Source organism: Chlorocebus sabaeus, chromosome 22, assembly GCF_047675955.1.
Source record: "Chlorocebus sabaeus isolate Y175 chromosome 22, mChlSab1.0.hap1, whole genome shotgun sequence".
Lineage (NCBI taxonomy): Eukaryota > Metazoa > Chordata > Mammalia > Primates > Cercopithecidae > Chlorocebus > Chlorocebus sabaeus.
Genome location: NC_132925.1, coordinates 51,878,193 through 51,898,522, shown reverse-complemented (window position 1 = coordinate 51,898,522; position 20,330 = coordinate 51,878,193). Strand labels below are relative to the sequence as shown.

The 20,330-nt window shown below is 44.0% G+C and overlaps 1 protein-coding gene across 1 annotated transcript in view; it reads right to left on the bottom strand.

Moving 5' to 3' along the window:
* RAF1 (Raf-1 proto-oncogene, serine/threonine kinase) overlaps window positions 1-19,743 on the bottom strand; it is an 83,566-nt gene extending 63,823 nt beyond the window's left edge. The window contains exon 1 of the mRNA XM_007985267.3: window positions 19,439-19,743. The gene's annotated coding sequence lies outside the window, so the exon portion shown is untranslated. The remainder of the gene's footprint in view (window positions 1-19,438) is intronic.
* Between the last annotated feature and the right edge of the window lie 587 nt (window positions 19,744-20,330).

The window sequence follows — 20,330 nt, the reverse complement described above, 5'->3', positions numbered from 1 at the left end:
CCAGCCTGGGCGATAGAATATCAAATACAAAAGAAAACACACCAAATACTATGTATAACTTAAAGCTGCTTAATGCTTAAGAGAAATATAAAATATCCTGTTTCATTGTTCTTAAAGGTAGTTCTATTAATTATAAACAACATTTTATTTGAAGTGAATGCCAGTTTACATTTTTATTTATTTATTTATTTTGAGATGGAGTCTCGCTCTGTCACCCAGGCTGGAGTGCAGTGGCATGATCTCGGCTCACTGCAACCTCCGCCTCTGGGGTTCAAGTGATTCTCTTGCCTCAGCCTCCTGAGTAGCTGGGATTACAGGCTACTACCACCACGCCCGGCTAATTTTTTTGTATTTTTAGTAGACAGGGTTTCACCATGTTGGCCAGGTTAGTTTCGAACTCCTGACCTCAGGTGATCCGCCACCTTGGCCTCCCAAAGTGTTAGGATTACAGGCACCAGCCACCACACCCTGCCTCAGCTTATATTTTAATCATTTAACTAAAATACTCTAACACTATAAGTATCTTTCTGATAAATCAAAAGATTAGAAAATAGATTGGGAATATAGAGGAGAAATAGCAATGAAATAAACTAGGCCGGGCACAGTGGCTCACTGTAATCCCAACACTTTGGGAGGCCAAGGCAGAAGAATGGTTTAAGCTCAAGAGTTTGAAACCAGTCTGGGCAACATAGTGAGATCTCTATCTCTACAAAAAATTAAAACCCAGCCAGGCATAGTGGCAGGCGCCTGTGGTTTCTGCTACTTGGGAGGCTGAGGTGGGAGGGTTGCTTGAGCCCAGGAGGTCAAGGCTGCAGTGAACTATAGTCTCACTACTGCAGTCCAGCCCTGGAGACTTGAGACCTTGTCTCAAAAAAAAAAAAAATTTCTGGCCGGGCATGGTGGCTCATGCCTGTAATCCCAACACTTTGGGAGGCCAAGCTGGGTGGATCACAAGGTCAGGAGATCAAGACCATCCCGGCTAACACAGTGAAACTCCTTCTTTACTAAAAATACAAAAAATTAGCTGGGCGTGGTAGCACGTGCCTGTAGTCCCAGCTACTCAGGAGACTGAGGCAGGAGAATCATCTGAGCCTGGGAGGTGGAGGTTGCAGTGAGCCGAGATCACACCACTGCACTCCAGCCTGGTGACAAAGTGAGAATCCATTTAAAAAAAAAAAAAAAAAAAAAATTTCTACAGTGAAGATAGAATACAGCCAAAATTACCCTAGATAATCCTCTTAATCTTCCATTAAATATATGGCCTGTATTTAGGGTATTTACTCCATCTCTCTATCCACTTGGTTTCTTCCTCTTTATTTATTTATTTATTTTTTTTTATTTTGAGACAGAGTCTCGCTCTGTCTCCCAGGCTGGAGTGCAGTGGCGTAATCTCCACTCACTGCAAGCTCCGTCTCCCGGGTTCATGCCATTCTCCTGCCTCAGCCTCCTGAGCAGCTGGGACTACAGGCACCCACCACCATGCCTGGCTAATCTTTTATAGTTTTAGTAGAGACAGGGTTTCGTCGTGTTAGCCAGATGGTCTTGATCTCCTGACCTCGTGATCTGCCCACCTTGGCCTCCCAGCATTTTGTTCTTTAAAAAAAAAATTCAGGCCAGGCGTGGTGGCTCACCCCTGTAATCTCAGCACTTTGAGAGGTTGAGGCAAGCGGACTGCTTGAGCCTAGGAGCTTGAGATCAGCCTGGACAACATGGAGAAACCCCATCTCTACAAAAAATCAGCCACGCATGGTGTAGCACACGTGTAGTCCCAGCTACTCAGGAGGCTGCAGTGGGAGGATCACCTGAGCCCAGGGAGGTCCAGGTTGCAGTGAGTCATGATTGTGCCACTGCATTCCAGCCTAAGCAACAGAGTGAGAACCCTGTCTCAAACAAAGAAAACAAATAAATTTCAAGTGGTCACAACACTGGAAAAAAATAACTTTCACACACAAAAAGTTTCTGCTGAACAAATATGCTCAAATGCTAGTTTCCTAACCAGTCCAAAAGGGCACTCTCATGCACTGCAAGGTGATGTGTATGTGTCAATATTTTGAGTTTCCTCACTCCTCTTTCTCAATTTCTGACCACAAACTGGTAACTTCATCAGATGACAGCCCAGAATAAACACACATGAAGAAATAAGCCACTCTACTCTTCTAAAAGTTAGCAGGGGCTGTATACGTTTATAAAACAGACTCCAGCATTTTAAAAGTGTAACTTTAAAAATGCAAGTTTAAAATGAGCTAGTTCAAAAACAATTATGCTAAAACAATCAGTTCCACAAACCATACCTGGAGCCAACTTTATTTTTAACTCTCACCACAAATGAGCTTTGAAATTGTTTTCATTTTAAATCACTTTGTCTGGACTCTTTTGTAACCTGAGTTTTTCTTTTCACCTTCAAATCAATCATTGTTTTCTTCATCTAGTCAGCAACTGCTGATTTTTAAAATAAACAGACCTGTATTCAAAGTACACCATTAACACAAGTACCATAACACATAATGTACAAATAAAATATGGTTTAGGAATGATTATTCAGATGGCCAAGTAACAGTGGAGTTAAAAAAAAAAAAAAAAAAAAAGCTACATAATGAGGTAGGAAGGAAGGGACAAAAAATCACCTGGAAACACTAACAATTTCAACACTAATTTCTCTTTCACACTAAAGGCATTAATTTTCATAGTAAATCTTGCATATTCAACAAGTGGTTAAAAAAAAAATTAGCCCTCCTCAAAGATAAGGACACAGAATATAAGTGAATCATTCATTCTATACACTGGCATCACTCATTTGGGCAGAGATGTGTCCTCAAGAGAAGAGGTATTCCCCCATGTTTACATCTTACCAAAGAAATTTCAAGAAGTAACCATCTATATTAGCCGGATGTGGTGGTGCACACCTTTAATTCCAGCTACTTGGGAGGCTGAGGCAGGAGAATCGCTCGAACCCAGGAGGCAGAGGTTGCAGTGAGCCGAGATCACACCATTGCACTCCAGCCTGGGCAACAAGAGCAAAACTCAGTTTCAAAAAAAAAAAAAAAAAAGAAAAAGAAAAATTCCCTAGTCTTTAGTGGTGCTCTCAATAGTAAACTTTAACAACTTCTAAGAGTTACAGGAAGACTCCTGTAAAACTGATAATATCATTTGTTCTTCAGAAATTACTTTTAACCAACTTTTCAATAATTTTCTCAAAAGAAGGACATGTTTAAAATTTTTCCCTGGCCAGGCATGGTGATTCATGCCTGTAATCCCAGTAGGATGGCTTAAGCCAAGGAGTTCAAGACCACCCTAGGCAACAGAGTGACACCCCATCTTTACAAAAATAAAACAAAATTAGCTGGGCATGGTGGCACATGCCTGTGGTCTCAGCTACTCAGGAGGTTGAGGTGGAGGATCACCTGAGCACAGGAGTTTGAGGCTGCAGTGAGCTATGAGTGTGCCACTGTACTCCAGCATGGGGGCCAGGGACTGTCTCACATACACACGCAGTTTTCACTGTTACACCATTAATTCATTAAAGCTCTAAAGTATACCCTGCTATTTTGCCAGAGGATAAAATAGTAAATGAAACACAAAAATATAACGTAGGGTAGGCCGAGCGCAGCAGCTCACGCCTGTAATCCCAGCATTTTGGGAGGTCAAGGTGGGTGGATCACAAGGTCGAGACCAGCCTGCCCAATATGGTGAAACCCCGTCTCTACTAAAAATACAAAAAAAACTAGCCGGGTGTGGTGGCACATGCCTGTAATCCCAGCTACTCGAGAGGCTGAGGCAGGAGAACTGCTTGAATCCGGGAGGCGGAGGTTGCAGTGAGATCACGCCACTGCACCCCAGCCCAGGTGACAGAGCGAGATTCCATTACAAAACAAAACAAAACAAAAATACATAACCTAGGGTCAGGAGCAAAGACTCACAAGTGTAATCCCAACACTTTGGGAGGCCGAGGTGGGTGGAGTGCTTGAGCCCAGGAGTTCAAGATCAGCCTGGGCAACCAAGGGGGAACATCAACCCTACGAAAAAATTTTTTTAAATTAGCTGGGCAGCCGGGTGCAGTGGCTCATGCCTATAACCCCAGCACTTTGGGACGCCAAGGCGGGTGGATCACGAGGTCAGAAGTTCGAGACAAGTCTGGCCAACATAGTGAAACCCCGTCTCTACTAAAAATACAAAATATTAGCCAGGTGTGGTGATGGGCACCTGTAATCCCAGCTACTCGGGAGGCTGAGGCAGGAGAACTGCGTGAACCCAGGAAGCGGAGGTTGCAGTGAGCCGAGATCACGCCATTGTACTCCAGCCCGGGCGACAGTGCGAGACTCGTCTCAAAAAAAATTAGTTGGGCATGGTAGTTGTGCCTATAGTCCTAGCTACTCAGGAGGCTGAGACAGAAGGATTGCTTGAGTCCGGGAGGTCGAAGCTGCAGTGAGCCGTGACTGCACCACTGCACTCTAGCCTGGGTGACAAAATGAAACCCCATCTCAAAAAAGAAAATATAACCTACATAATTATATACCAAAGCATTGAAGAACTACATGTATTTCCTATATCTTGTTATAATCCATCATCTAGTATAGGACATTGCACAAAATTAGGTATTCAAATATCTGCTGAATATTAATGGAGAAAAGTTAACAATATTTATCCTAACCCTTTTTCATGAATACTGAATCACTATCACATAAATCTAAAGAACCAGAATGCCTCTCTATAGACTGTAACCCATCATAGAATGAAAGGAAAATAAAAATAAAGAGCACCATTCATTCAACAATTTCTAAGAATCTACTTTCAACTGTTAGCTGCTTTGAGGAATATGAAGTTCAGGAAGACATGGTCCTTGCATTCCAGAACCCCTTAAAGTAGAAGTAAAAACCACCACCGTTTAACAAAAATTGAGTATGTGCTAGGGACTTGGCTAAGAGCTTTCAGGAAGATAAGTAGGCCTACAACAAAATATTAAATTAAGGGTAGGGAGGATTCTTAAGAAAGGTACTATAAGAATCTGAAATGTGGAAAGGTCACTTCTAGCTTGAGTGGAGGAAGAGGTAGACAAGGATATTTCATTGCGTATTTGAGCTTAAAGGGGTAATATTTCAACAGACTAACGCAGAGGTAAAACAAAAACTAAAGTGTGCCCAGGGAATAAGCACAGACAAGCAGGTAAAGAAATGAGCCTGATGAAGGATACAGCCTTTCTTATTATATAACCTCATTTCCTTTTATTTTAAATCTTTGCATTTAATGTCTTTACAAACGCACTCATTATAAATGGCAAGCCCTTCCGCTTCTAAAATGTTTACCCTGCCTTGTTTTTTTTTTCTATAGCACTTAAACATTACATAAATTAGAGAGGGTCTTTTAACCCGCTTCTTTGTTTTATCTTTCCTTTCCTTTCCCCAATAACCAATTATTCTTCAGTGTTTTCCTACATGCTTATAATCTCATACCAATATATACAGCTTTTTTGCAATAATCTCTTTTCCCAATATACTAATTTTTTAAGATACATGAATTGGGCTGGGTGTGGTGGCTCACGCCAGTAATCGCAACACTTTGGGAGGCCGAGATGGGTGGATCACCTGAGGTCAGGAGTTTGAGACCAGCCTGGCCAACGTGGTGAAACCCTGTCTCTACTAAAAATCCAAAAAAAAATTAGCCAGGCATGGTGGCTCAGCCCGTAGTCCCAGCTACTCAGGAGGCTGAGGCACGAGAATTGCTGGAACCCGGGAGGCAGAGGTTGCAGTGAGCTGAGATCGCACCACTGCACCCTAGCCTGGGCAATAGAGCGAGACTCGGTCTCAAAAAAAAAAAAAAAAAAGATACACGAATTGATCACAGAATACATGTTCAAGAGGGAGGGAAACAAATTTAAAATACAGGCTGGGCACGGTGGCTCATGCCTGTAATCTCAGCATTTTGGGAGGTCGAGGCAGGTGAATCACTTGAGGTCAGGAGTTTGACACCAGCCTGGCCAATGTGGTGAAACCCCGTCTCTACTAAAAATACAAAATTAGCCAGGCGTGGTGGCGCATGCCTGTAATCTCAGCTACTCAGGAGGCTGAGGCAGGAGAATCGCTTGATCCCAGGAGGTGGAGGTTATGGTAAGCCGAGATCACACCACTGCACTCTAGCCCGGGCAACAAGAGCGAAACTCCGTCTCAAATAAATAAATAAATAAATAAATGATACAAAAAATTAGCCAGGCAGGGTGATGAGTACCTGTAATCCCAGCTACTCAGGAGGCTGAGGCAGGAAAATCACTTGAACCCAGGAGGCAGTCTGCAGTGACCCAAGATCACGCCACTGTACTCCAACCTGGGAGACAAAGCAAGACTCCATCTCAAAAAATAATAATAATAATAAACAAAAATAAGCCGTGTGCAGAGACTCACACCTGTAATCCCAGCACTTTGGGAGGCTGAGGTGGGTGGATCATGAGGTCAGGTGTTCAAGACCAGCCTGGCCAAGATGGTAAAACCCCGTCTCTACTAAAAATACAAAAATTAGCCAGGTATGGTGGCGGGTTCCTGTAATTCCAGCTACTCAGGAGGCTGAGACAGACAATCACTTGAACCCGGGAGGCAGAGGTTGCAGTGAGCCGAGATCGCGCCTAATAATAATAATAATAATAATAAAAAACACCAAAACTATGGAAAAATACCAAAAGCTTAAAATAACCTATAGATGACAAATGTGAACATTTGTAGACATGTATCCAGTCTTTTTTTTTTTTGAGACAGGATCTCACTCTGTTGCCCAAGCTGGAGTGCAGTGACAAGGAAGATCATGGCTCACCACAGCCTCAACTTCCTGACCTCAAGTGATCCTGCCACCTCAACCTCTCAAGTAGCTAGAACTACAGGTGCACCCAGGCCCAGTTAAATTTTGTTTTTTTGTTTTTGTTTTCTTTCTGTAGAGATGAGGGCTTGCTATGGTGCCCAGGTTGGTCTCAATCTCCTGGGCTCAAGTGATCCTCCTGCCTCAGCCTCACAAAGTGCTGGGATTATAGGCATGCTCTACCTTGCCCTGACTGTATTTTCCATGCACAGATACATATTGTAAATATTTTTCTTCAAAAAATATGAGGTCTTACTTAACATATTTTAGTGCTGTTTTCACTCAATATGCAGTTGACCCTTCCCAACACGCACTGAACTGTGCAGGTCCACTTATATGTGGACTTTTTTCCCCAGCACTTTGGGAGGCTAAGGTGGGCGGGATCATAAGGTCAGTAGTTTGAGAACAGCCTGGCCAACACAGTGAAGCCACGTCTCTACTAAAAATACAAAAATTAGCTGGGCGTGGTGGCGGGTGCCTGTAATCCCAGCTACTTGGGAGGCTGAGGCAAGAGAATCCCTTGAACCCAGGAGGCAGAGGCTGCACTGAGCCAAGTTTGCGCCACTGCACTCCAGCCTGGGCGACAGAGCTAGACTTGGTCTCCAAAAAAAAAAAAAAATCAGGCCGGGCGCGGTGGCTCAAGCCTGTAATCCTAGCACTTTGGGAGGCCGAGACGGGTGGATCACGAGGTCAGGAGATCGAGACCATCCTGGCTAACCCGGTGAAACCCCGTCTCTACTAAAAAATACAAAAAACTAGCTGGGCAAGGTGGCAGGCGCCTGTAGTCCCAGCTACTCGGGAGGCTGAGGCAGGAGAATGGCGTAAACCCGGGAGGCGGAGCTTGCAGTGAGCTGAGATTCGGCCACTGCACTCCAGCCTGGGCGACAGAGCGAGACTCCGTCTCAAAAAAAAAAAAAAAATCAAAACTTATGCATACACTTACAGACCATATAACACCATTTGCACAGACACACATTCGCAGTTGAGAGAAATGTAAACAAATGTTAAGAAGCAGTATATTAAATAACCGCAGCCAGGTGCAGTGGCTCACATCTGTAATCCCAGCACTTGGGGAGGCAAAAGCGGGTGGATCATTGGAGGTCAGGAGGTCGAGATCAGCCCATCCAACATGGTGAAACCCTGTCTCTACTAAAAATACAAAAAATTAGCCAGGTGTTGTGCACCTACTCGGGAGACTGAGGTAGGAGAATCACTTGAACCCAGGAGGTAGAGGTTGCAGCGAGTGCAGTGAGCCAAGATTAAGCCACTGCATTCCAGCCTGGGCAACAGAGTGAGACTCCATCTCAAAAATAAATAAATAAATAAATAAATAAATAAATAAATAAATAACTGCATAAAATTAACTGATGTTGGCTGGGTGAGATAGCTCATGCCTATAATCCCAGCACTTTGGGAAGCTGACGGAGGTAGATCGCTCAAGGCCAGGAGTTTGAGACCACCCTGGGCAAGAGAGTCTAAAACCCCATCTCTACTAAAAATACAAAAATTAGCTGGGCTTAGTGGCACAAGCCTGTAATCCCAGTTACTTGGGAGGCTGAGGCAAGAGAATCGCTTGAACCTGGGAGGCGGAGGTTGCAGTGAGCTGAGATCTTGCCACTGCACTCCAGCCTGGGTGACAGAGTAAGACCTTGCCTCAAAACAAAACAAACCTGTTGTACACACTGTATTACTATAGTAATTTCATGGCCACCTCTTCTTACTATTGCAGTGAACTCAAGTATTACAAGTTGCAAGTATCCACTTAAAAGGCCTTGTGTCCCTGTGAGCAGTTGGTCTCTCCAGTAAATTTCCTATTGCAGTAAAAAGTGGTATTTCTTGGCTAGGCACATTGGCTCATTCCTGTAATCCCAGCACTTTGGGAGGCCGAGCTGGTGGATCACTTGAGGTCAGGAGTTCAAGACTAGCCTGGCCAACATGATGAAACCCCGTCTCTACTAAAAATATAAACATTAGCCAGTTGTGGTAGTGACGGCCTGCAATCCCAACTACTAGGGAGGCTGAGGCAGGAGAATCGCTTGAACCCAGGAGGCAGAGGAGAGCTGAGATCACGCCATTGCACTCCAGCCTGGGCGACAGACCCAGACTATGTCTCAAAAAAAAAAAAAGTGGTCTCTCATGGGTCTTCTGTATTTTTCATCATCTACAGTACAAAACCATAAACTCTGAATAACACCATGGGTCCCATATGAAGTGCCACTAGTGATGCTGGAAGCGCTCCCAAGAAGCAAAGAAAAATCATGACATTATAATAGAAAGTTGAACTGCTTGACTTTTACAGTAGATACAGGTCAGCAGCTGCGATTGCCGGCCATTTCAGACAGACTATTCATCTTTTCTTTTTATTTTTTTTTCGAGAGACAGCATCTTGCTCTGTTGCCAAGGCTAGAGCACCATGGCACAATCATAGCTTATTACAGCCTCCAACTCCTGGACTCAAGCAATCCTCTCTCCTCAGCCTACCAAGTAGCTAGAACTACAGATGCATACCACATGCCTGACTAGTATTTTCGGTTATTATTATTTTTGCTATTTTAGAGATGGGGGGGTCTCACTATGTTGCCCAGGCTGGTTTCAAACTCCTGGGCTCAAGCAATCCTCCCTCTTTTGCCTCCCAAAGTGCTGGGATTACAGGCATGAGCCACAGAGGCTGGCCCTAAATACATTTTAGAATAAAAGAGTATGAGAGGCCGGGCACAGTGGCTCATGCTTATAATCCCAGCATTTTGGGAGGCCAAGGCGGGAGGATTGCTTGGGCTCAGCAGTTTGACATCAGCCTGGGCAACATGGCAAAACCCCATCTCTACAAAAATTACAAAAATTAGCTGAGTGTGGTGGCACACACCTGTAGTCCCAGCTACTCAGGAGGTTCAGGAGGGAAGATGGCTTGTGCCTGGGAGGTCAAGGCTACGGTGAGCAGAGATCACACTACTGCACTCCAACCTGGGCGACAGAGTGAGACTCTGTCACTCACAACACAAAGAAAGGGTATGAGTATAAAGTAACTACAACTATGTGTATCAATTTACAGAAAAACTTTATTCTTTTTTTTTTCTGCTTATTTTTCTTCTTACACCTCACAAGGATGAAAGAAAACAGTGTTCTTTTTAAAAAGATGTAATTAATTGTGTAATTAATTTATCTCTTTGAAGAACATTATACACCGGTTTAAGAGGGAGGAAAAACCCCATGAGATCCAAATATAGTTAAATCCAAAGGTTCTGTTTTGCCCACTAGATCTAAGCAGCAATAAGAAGAAAAGGAGGGCCAGGCACAGTAGCTCATGCCTGTAATCCCAGTACTTTGGCAGGCTAAAATGGGAGGATCAATTGATGCCAGGAGTTCAAGACTAACCTGGTAAACATAGTGAGACTCCCCCCATCTCTAAAATAGTAAAAATAATAATTTTTTAAAATGCAAAAAGAAAAGGCTACAACCACTTCACAGTCATTAGGATTGTTACTTTATTTATTTATTTTTGAGACGAAGTCTCACTCTCATGGAGTGCAATGGTGCGATCTCAGCTCACTGCAACCTCTGCCTCCCGGGTTCAAGCTATTCTCCTACCTCAGTCTCTCAAGTAGCGCCACCACACCCAGCGAATTTTTTTTGTATTTTTAGTAGAGACGGGGTTTTACCATGTTGGCCAGGCTGGTCTCGAACTCCTGACCTCAGGTAATCCGCCTGCCTTGGCCTCCAAAAGTGCTGGGATTACACGCATGGGCCACCGTGCCCGGCCCAGGATTGTTATTTTAAAAATTAAAAAAGAAAAACAAAAAAATTAAAAAAGAAAAAATAACAAGTGTTGGAAAAGATGCGGCAAAACTGGAACCCTTGTGCTTTGCTGGTGGGAAATGTAAAATGGTGCAGTCCCTGTGTAAAACAGTTTGAAGTTCCTCAAAAAGTAAACACAGAATTACCATATGATCCAGTAATTCTATTCCTATGCATATACCCTATGGCACCGAAAGCAGGGGCTCAAACTGATATTTGTACACCAATGTTCACTGCAGCATTATTCACAACAACCAAAAGGTGGAAATAATCCAAGTGTCCATCACTGATGAGATAAACAAAATGATATATTCATACAATGAAGTATTATTCAGCCACAAAGAGGAATAAAATACTAATACATGCCATCACCACATGGATAAACCAAAAAAATGTGCTAAGTAAAATAAGTCAGACAAAAAAGGACAGACAGCGCATGACTCCCCTTACATGAAGTACCTGGAATAGGCAAATTCATAAAGAGAAAGTAGAATAGGGGTTACGAGGAACTGGGCATAGTGAGGAATGAGGGGTTCTTGCTTAACGAGTACTGTTTCTGTTTGAAGTAATGAAAAGGTTCTGGAAACAGGTACTGGGGATAGTTTTAAGACATTGTGAATGTTGTTAAATGTCACTGGATTATAGATACACACACACACACACCATTTCCAAACCCCTACTCCTCCAACTTACATAAGACAGCCTAGAGGTCCATTTTGCATTGTCAAGCAATACTAGGTAATACTAGCCAGGGAAATCACAATCTCTCCTCTCAAAATCACACTACAATTCTACACCAGACTAAGGTCAAAAACGGTAGAGTATTATTTATCCCCCCATTCTCTCTGGGTATAACTTTCTTCCCTATCTAAAACCTATGAATGCAAAAGGAAATAGCCAGCATGGTAACAGCTGCTTGAGCTCAAGAGTCAGTGGGCAGATAAAGCAGGCAAATGTCATCAAGGTGCTGGCAGGCAGAACCTAGAGCACTCTACATATAATGCCCAATAGAGGGAGAAGCTTAAGCAAGGTAGCTCCTACAACAGATAGGTCCTAAGTTACAAAGTTCTAAGTTTGAATTTAGTAAGTATAGCCTCTTTACTGTAAGCATTTTGTAGAGATGGCAGTAGTGAAAATAAATCCATAAGTGATTAACCTCTGATTAATGTTTGCTGTGTGTAAGACAAGGTTTTAAGAACTGGAGATATATAAACAAGAGTAAGATATGCCCCACTGGAAATATATAAGAAAAAGACATGACCCACTTTTAAACAGAGACATAAGACATCTAAACAAAAAATTCAACTTGGCCACTGCGGTGGCTCCCACCTGTAATCCCAGCATTTTGGGAGGCCAAGACGGGTGCATCATCTGAGGTCAAGAGTTCGAGACCAGCCTGGCCAATATGGTGAAACCCCATCTCTACCAAAAATACAAAGTTTAGCCGGGCATGGTGGCAGGTGCCTGTAATCCCTGCTACTTGGGAGGCTGAGACAGGAGAATCACTTGAATCCGGGAGACAGAGGTTGCAGTGAGCCAAGATCACGTCACTGTACTTCAGCCTTCGTGACAAGAGTGAAACGTCCTCTCGGCGGCGGGGGCAGGGGGGAGGGAAGAATAGATAAAAGTAAGGAAATGTCAGCCTCTCTCAATTAGATAAAGTCCTTGAAGGTAGGAACTTGCCTTATGCTGCACCAAGTGCACCAGCCTGCACCTAACAGAGGCTTAAAATACTGGCTTTTGATTTCCACTAAACATATTATACTATGAGAAAGCAATGTAAGTAAGACACGGAGGCAAGAATTGTATATACTTAGTCTGGTATCCAGGGAGAGCCTGGAAGATTTGAGCAAGAAAATAAGGCCAGCACATCTACCCTATTTTGTGTCGTCACAAAATAGGATACGATACATAAGAACTCATATTTCCCTCCGTGAAAGGAAGCTGGGTAGCTAGAGAACAAAGGGGAACATAGAATTACTATACACAACATAACTTTCTATATCCTTTAAATTTTGTGGTATGTGACCTTATTACTCAAAGAAAACAATATTTTTACTTGTTTTTATAAGAATAAAACAATATTCTTACTCAAAGAAAACAATATTTCTTTCTTTTTTTTTTTTTTTTTTTTTGAGACGGAGTCTTGCTCTGTCGCCCAGGCTGGAGCGCAGTGGCCGGATCTCAGCTCACTGCAAGCTCCGCCTCCCGGGCTCCCGCCATTCTCCTGCCTCAGCCTCCCGAGTAGCTGGGACTACAGGCGCCCAATCACCTCGCCCGGCTAGTTTTTTGTATTTTTTAGTAGAGACAGGGTTTCACCGGGTTAGCCAGGATGGTCTCGATCTCCTGACCTCATGATCCGCCCGTCTCGGCCTCCCAAAGTGCTGGGATTACAGGCTTGAGCCACCGCACCCGCCCAACAATATTTAATTCTTAAGAATTTCCAGGCAGGGGCCAGGCACAGCGGCTCACACCTGTAATCCCAGCACTTTGGGAGGCTGCGGTAGGCGGATTACCTAAGGTCAGGATTTCCAGACCAGTCTCGATGGTACCATCATGAAGAAACCCCGTCTCTACTAAAAATACAAAATTAGCTGGGCATGGGGGAGCATGCCTGTAATCCCAGCTACTCAGGAGGCTGAGGCGGGAGAATCGCTTGAACCCAAGAGGCAGAGGTTGCGGTGAGCTGAGATCGTGCACCATTGCACTCCACTGGGCAACAAGAGCGAAACTCCATCTCAAAAAAAAAAAAAATGTGCACAATTAAATGGCTTTTATTATATTCACAGTTGTGGATCCATCTCCATAACTGCAAAACGCTTTTATCACCCAAAAAAAAAAAAAACCCTATCACAGTCACTGACCATTCCCTACATCCCTTAACCCCTAATCTACTTTCTGTCACCAAGGATTTTCCTATTCTGAACATTTTATATAAATGGCATAATTCAATATGTGGTCTTTCCTGCATGGTTTTACTTAGCATGTTTTCAAGGTTCTTCCATGTTGTAGTATACATCAATACATCCTTTCGTTTTATTACTAAGTAACATTCCATCATATAGCAGCGCCCCCCATATCCACAGGGAATATGTTCCAAGACTACCAATGAATGCCTGAAAACAAAAATAGTATACTATACTGTATATACTATTTTTTTCCTATACATACATACCCATGATCAAGTTTAACATATACATTAGGCACAGTAAGAGATTAATTATAATTAATAATAAAATAGAACAATTATAAGAACATACTATCATAAAAGTTATGTGAGGGCTGGGTGTGGTGGCTCACGTCTGTAATCCCAGCACTTTGGAAGGCTGAGGCAGGTGGATCACCTGAGGTAGGGAGTTTGAGACCAGCATGACCAACATGGTGAAACTCTGTCTCTACTAAAAATCCAAAATTAGCCAGGCGTAGTGGCACATGCCTGTAATCTCAGCTACTCAGGAGACTGAGGCAGGAGAATCACTTGAACCCAGGAGGCAGAGGCTGTGGTGAGTCAAGATCGTGCCATTGCACTCCAGCCTGGGCAACGAGAATGAAACTCCATCTCAAAAACAAAAACAAACAAATAAAAAATTGATTGCCACTGCCTGCTGCTTCCCACTTATTAACAAAAAAAGTAAACAACTTCTAAATCATAAGATTTTAAAACTGTAAACTAGCTTTAGGATTGTTAATCCCCACCCAGTAAAATTCCTTAGAATCTGGTCTAAAAATAAAACCATGTGTCAAGTGTTCCTCAAAAAATACTATGTGCACTGATTGGAATGTGATGCCAGTTAACATACTTTGTGAGTAATTTGCCAAACTTCAGATAGTCTAGGCCAAAACCAGTAACAAAGAAACAACACCCACTTGACATTTTCCTTGGTTAAGCTGAGATTCTAGGGGTCATTTTAGAAGAAAGGCAAACATTTGAAATTAACTAAAATCATTTAGAGCTACGCAAGTCATTCTGGGAGAAAAGAAGTTACAAAATGACTCACATATTTTAAAATTAAAGATGAAACCTTAATATGTAATTAAGGAATTTTTACTTACAACTCTAAGGCAAGAAAAAAATACCCAGCCATTACTATCATGAGAATTACAAGGCAAGATGCCTGGGCGAGCCTGTAATGCCAGCACTTTGGGAAGCCAAGGAGGGTGGATCACTTGAGGTCAGGAGTTCGAGACCAGCCTGGCCAACATGGTGAAATCTCGTCTCTACTAAAAATACAAAAATTAGCCAGGCGTGGTGGCCGGCGCCTGTAATCTCAGCTACTTGGGAGGCTGAGGCATAAGAATCCCTTGAACCTGGGAGGCGGAGGTTGCAGTGAGCCAAGATCGCACCACAGCACTCCAGCCCAGGTGATAGCACCAGATTTTGTTTCAAAAAAAAAAAAAAAAATTACAGGCAAGATAAGTTAGCCCTATACCAAAAGTATCGACTGAACTGCAACACAAATATCTAGTATTACATTTTGAACCCAGTCAGATGAGCAATTAGGAATTCTACCCTCCCATACACATACCAATAAAAGACCTAAACAACCTCATTCTAAATAAACCCAGTGTTCTCTGATTTTCCAATTAATTTACTCAAGGTAAGCAATTTTCCACCTCACAGTCATTTGTTTTGAAGAAATGACTCCCAAGATCTGCACAACTTAAAAACAAAAAACTAAATCAAAGCTCAATTTCATGGTTTCATAAACCTCCTCACTGTCACATTAGTACATTGCCTTTCAAAGGCAATATTTAAAATTCTCTTCTGCAAGTCAACATTAAGGCATGCTGTTTGGCTAACAAGCTCCTCCCAAGATCAAGATTATTATGTATGGCCTACTATGTTCCTAACATGCAAGCAAAAGTACTCCCTCACGTAACATTTTTTTAGGCAGTAGGTTACTAACAAAGATTTACCTGAAATTTAAATGTAGAATCATACATTTACTACTAATAGACTACCTGAAATAGTAGTTTAAAGTTATCAATTGTATTTTTCATTTCCTAAATATTCCAGTGCTTCTGGAAAAGTCAAATTTAACTTACAAGAAGTTGTTTAATCTTCAGAGCAAACAAATGGAATAAACTAAAACCAACTAGTCTCAGAGCAACTGTTATATAATACTTGATGCTTAACGTTCTTCATCTTTTAGATAATTTTCATCAGAAATTACCAGCTTAATTTGCTTCTCACTGTTTTTTTTTCAGCTAAACCAAATCCCATAAAATATGCTCAAGCCTTCTATTGAAGGCACACTTTTTTTTTGTTTTTTTTTTTTTTTGAGACAGGGTCTCTGTCGCCAACACTGAAGTACAGTGACATGAACATGGCTTACTACAACCTCAACGTCCCTGGGCTCAGGTGATCCTTTCACCTCAGCCTCCCAAGTTGCTGGGACTACAGGCATACTACACCATACCCTGCTAATTTTTTCTTTTTTTGTGTATGTATTTTTTGTAGGGACAGGTTTTCACCATGTTGCCCAGGCTGGTCTCAAACTCCTGAGCTCTAGCAATTCACCAGCCTCCGCCTCCCAAAGTGCTGGGCTTACAGGCCTGAGCCACCACAACTGGCTGATGTTTTTACAACTACTGACAAGACTTTAACAAAGGAATTCCACTATAATTTATAACCACGAAACACCACATATCAGCCAGGCACGATGGCTCACGCCTGTAATCCCAGCACTTTGCGAGTCCAAGGCAGGTGGATCAGGAGTTCAAGACCAGCCTGGCCAATATGGCGAAACCCCATCTCCACTAAAAATATAAAAATTGGCTAGGCGTGGTGGCAGGTGCCTGTAGTCCCAGCTACTTGGGAGGCTGAGGTAGGAGAATGCTTAAACCCAGGAGGAGGCAGAGGTTACAGTGAGCCAAGATCGTGCCACTGCACTAAAAAAAACCCCCACATATCTTTAAAAGATAAGCCTTTAGTACAGAAACAGTAACAGGTTTATTTTTCCAAGTATCCCAGCATTCAACTGGGTCAAATGTTTACGCTGCATTTTAAACAGCTTAGCCCTTTAGTGATAAGGGTAAAAACAAGTCAAAATAATCCTGAATGTTCTTCAGTGGTATATAATCATCACAACGAAAGCAAGGTTTAGGAACTGCAACTGAAGTCTGTTAATTCCGTAACAGTCACTTTAGCATAAACATTAATCACAGTATTATACCTATTTTAGGAAAATTATGTTTATGGGGATAAAGATTTTATAACAGGTTGTTATCCAAGAAGTCAATACCAAGAAATAGTTTAAAAAATACACTTATTAAACTAAAAATACTCACATCCTACACATTTTTTGGATGTTTGTTTTCTAGAGTCGTCCAATTTCTGTAAGACTGGGGAGTACATCATTTATATTTAAAATTTAGGCCAGGCACAGTGGCTCACGCCTGTAATTCCAGCGAGGCCATGGGAGGCCGAGGTGGGCAGATCACTTGAGGTCAGGAGTTCGAGACCAGCCTGGCCAACACAGCGAAACCCCATCTCTACTAAAAATACAAAAATCAGCCAGACGTGATGATGTGTGCCTGTAATCCCAGCTACTTGGGACGGTGAGGCAGGATAACTGCTTGAACCAAGGAGGCAGAGGTTGCAGTGAGCCGAGATTGCACCACTGCACTCCAGCCTGGGCAACAGAGTGAGACTCTGTCTCAAAAAAATAAAAAATAATAGGATAATAAAACAAATATTAGGAGAGTGTTTTACATTTATAAAGTTAACATTTTTGTGAGCAAGTATAACTTTAGGAGAATTTTTTGCAAGAATCCCCAGGAATATGTGAGTTCAATTCATTCACCACTGTGTAAGTGCAAAACATTTGATATAAAACACTTATCAAAAATGTTCTGCTGGCCAGGCGCAGTGTATCACACCTGTAATTTCAGCACTTTGAGAGGCTGAAGCTGAAGGATCACTTGAGCCCAAAAGTTCTATTGAAGGCATACTTTTTAGACCAGTCTGGCCAACACAGTGTAACCCCCTCTCTATTATTTTAAAAAAAAAAAAAAAAAGTTCTGCCTGGCCAGTGGCTCACCCCTGTAATTCCAGCAAGCACGTTGGGAGGGAGAGGTGGAGGCAGGAGCATCACCTGAGCCCAGGAGTTTGAGACCAGCCTAGGCAACACCGCCAGACTCCATCTCTACTAACTTTTTTTTTTTTTAATTAGCCACGTGTGGTAGCACCTGTCTGTAGTCCCAGCTACTCAGGAGGCAAAGGCAGGAGAACTGCTTAAGCCCAGGAATTAGAGGCTGCAACTGAGCTACGATCATGCCACTGCACTCTAGCCTAGGTGACAGAGTGAGATCCTGTTCCTTTAAAAAAAAAAAAAAAAAAAAAAGAAGAAAAGAAAAAAAAGTTTGAAATTGTTCTGAAAAAAATAAAAAAAACTAAAAAGTCATTAAGTTTAACAAACTAAATCTTTTCAATCACTATCAGCTTCAACATCGACAAAGGGAGAAAACTATCAGCAAGAATAAAGATTCAGCAAATCATGTACAATAATCCAAATTCAATTAGTTCACCATCTACAACAAAACCCCCTCACAATTCTAGCAACTTTTATTTTTCTCTCATCTCTCACCATTTCCTTTCTGTACCCCAGGCAATTTGCTGCTCCCCAAACTCATCCCAACTCCCACATGTCTCTCAGCCTTTGTACCAGCTGTTTCCTGAGTTCCTCCTCACCTGGTGAGCACTTACTCACCGGTCTTTCAAAACTCGACGCTTAAGTCTCCTCGAGTGTAGAAGCTTCCTCAACTCCTCCCCAAGGAAAACTAACTGTTCTAAATCCCCACAACACTTGGTAAGCCAATTCTTATCACACTGCATTGTTTTCACGCCTTAGGAGCGCAGGGAGGGCAGAATCTCTCCACTCAGCCCACAGAGGACCAGGCAAGCAGAAACGTTCAATGAACGTGCCTTGAATTCATTTCCTACTTAGATTAAGTGACCCCCTAGAACCCGTTCACACCTCAAGGAGACACAGAAGTTCCTATCCTTCTTCCCACCACAGAATGAATACCAGGGGCACACCCAGAGCCCTAGAAAGAGAACAATCAATGAACACGGCCGCCTCGCCTCTCACGACGTCCAAACTCCTCTCTCTTGGGTATCGACTCGCTCGCAGAGCCTTAGCAGCTGCAGAGCTGAAGCGTCCCGGCGGCTCTCGCTTCACACAAAAGGCAGCCCTGGCTCTTCATTCCAAAGCGTCCTGAGGTCAATCCTCTATAAGCATGCCAAGACTTTCATTAATAACCCACAGAGTCCTGATACCCAAGGCTAGTCCTGATATCCAAGAAGAGAACCCTGTGACTTTGTGGTAGGGCACTGGCCAGTTTCCTCCTCTCTTACCCGATTCCTCACGTCCTCCCTAAAAGGGTGTCACTTGACTGAAGTATCCAGAGAAAGGGTGCGTGCAAGCCCGGGTCCCACAATCGACGGCCCAAGAGAAAAGGAATTGGCCCACCCAAGTGACAACAGACATGGGGCAGCTCTGGGCGGATTTTCCCACTGCCAAATAATGAGGAATGCGCACTGGCACAGGGGTGGCGTTGGCACGTTTCCGCAAAACACAAGGAAATTTGAGTGGGATGTGGGAACTAGGCTCGCCGGCCATGACACCGGACTCTGGGGCCCCCGCCCAACGCTAACCGGGGTGACAGCGGCCAGGCCCAAGCCCTCCGCCCGACAGCCGCGGGGCCGCTCCATCAGCGCCACCCAGGCCCGCTCGCCCTGGAAGCCGGTCCCTCAGTCCCGCCGCCCGGCTCCCCCGGCATCCACGACCCGGCCCCTGCCACCTACCTGAGGGAGCCAGGCCGCCCCAACGTCCTGTCGTCCGGTGGCAGCTTCTCGTCCGCTCCTCCTCCCCGCGGCGGGTGAGGGAGCGGGAGGCGGTCACATTCGGCGCGTCCCCAGCCCAGGGGACGGAGCCCCGAGTAGCCCCCGCATCATAGCACACGCGTTCCGCGCCTCAGGGCACGCGCCCCAAAGCCCGGCCAGCTGACCCTTTTCGGGGCCCAAGGAATGCAGCAGAAAACCCTTCCCACCTCACAATCGTTCTCCTCTTACTCCCGCCATCTAAGATGGCGGCCCAAGCGCCCGCGATTAAGACTCTCGGGCGGCCACGGCAAGCGAGCCGTCGACTCGGTGCTCGTCTTCCCGACCTGCGACGCCACCGGCTCTCCGCTTCTGCGCTAGCCCTCCTGGCAGTCGACTTCTAACTTGGCTCGGGCATCCATCGCTCTGGCCTGAACACAGGCCCCGCCCCCGGGGCGTGGGCTCGCGATCTGGTGGCCGCCATTTCGGAGCTGAAGAGGTTAGGCGATGCTGACTTATTCTCAGGAGGGGTACTCGGTAATCGAGAAGAGCCGGCTTTCGGCCAGCCAGGAGTGGCCAGAGGCCTAGAAGGGTAGAGGAAGGCCTGCCTGCCAGCATTGCAAGACCCAGCGATCATCACACGTGCCCCAGGACACAGAGCACAGTGTCCAACTTTGACGCGTCCTCTCCGGAGTCGGACACTTTAATACCAAATCACGGCTCCGGCACTTGACAGCTATGTGGACAGTCCCTGAACCTTAAGCGGCCTTTTCCTCGTGTGTAAATTGGGGGTTCATTTTTTTTCCCCCATCACATTAGCAAAGAGTTAGAAAAACTAATAATATTGATCCAAGGTACATTGAAACCTGTTGTGTGC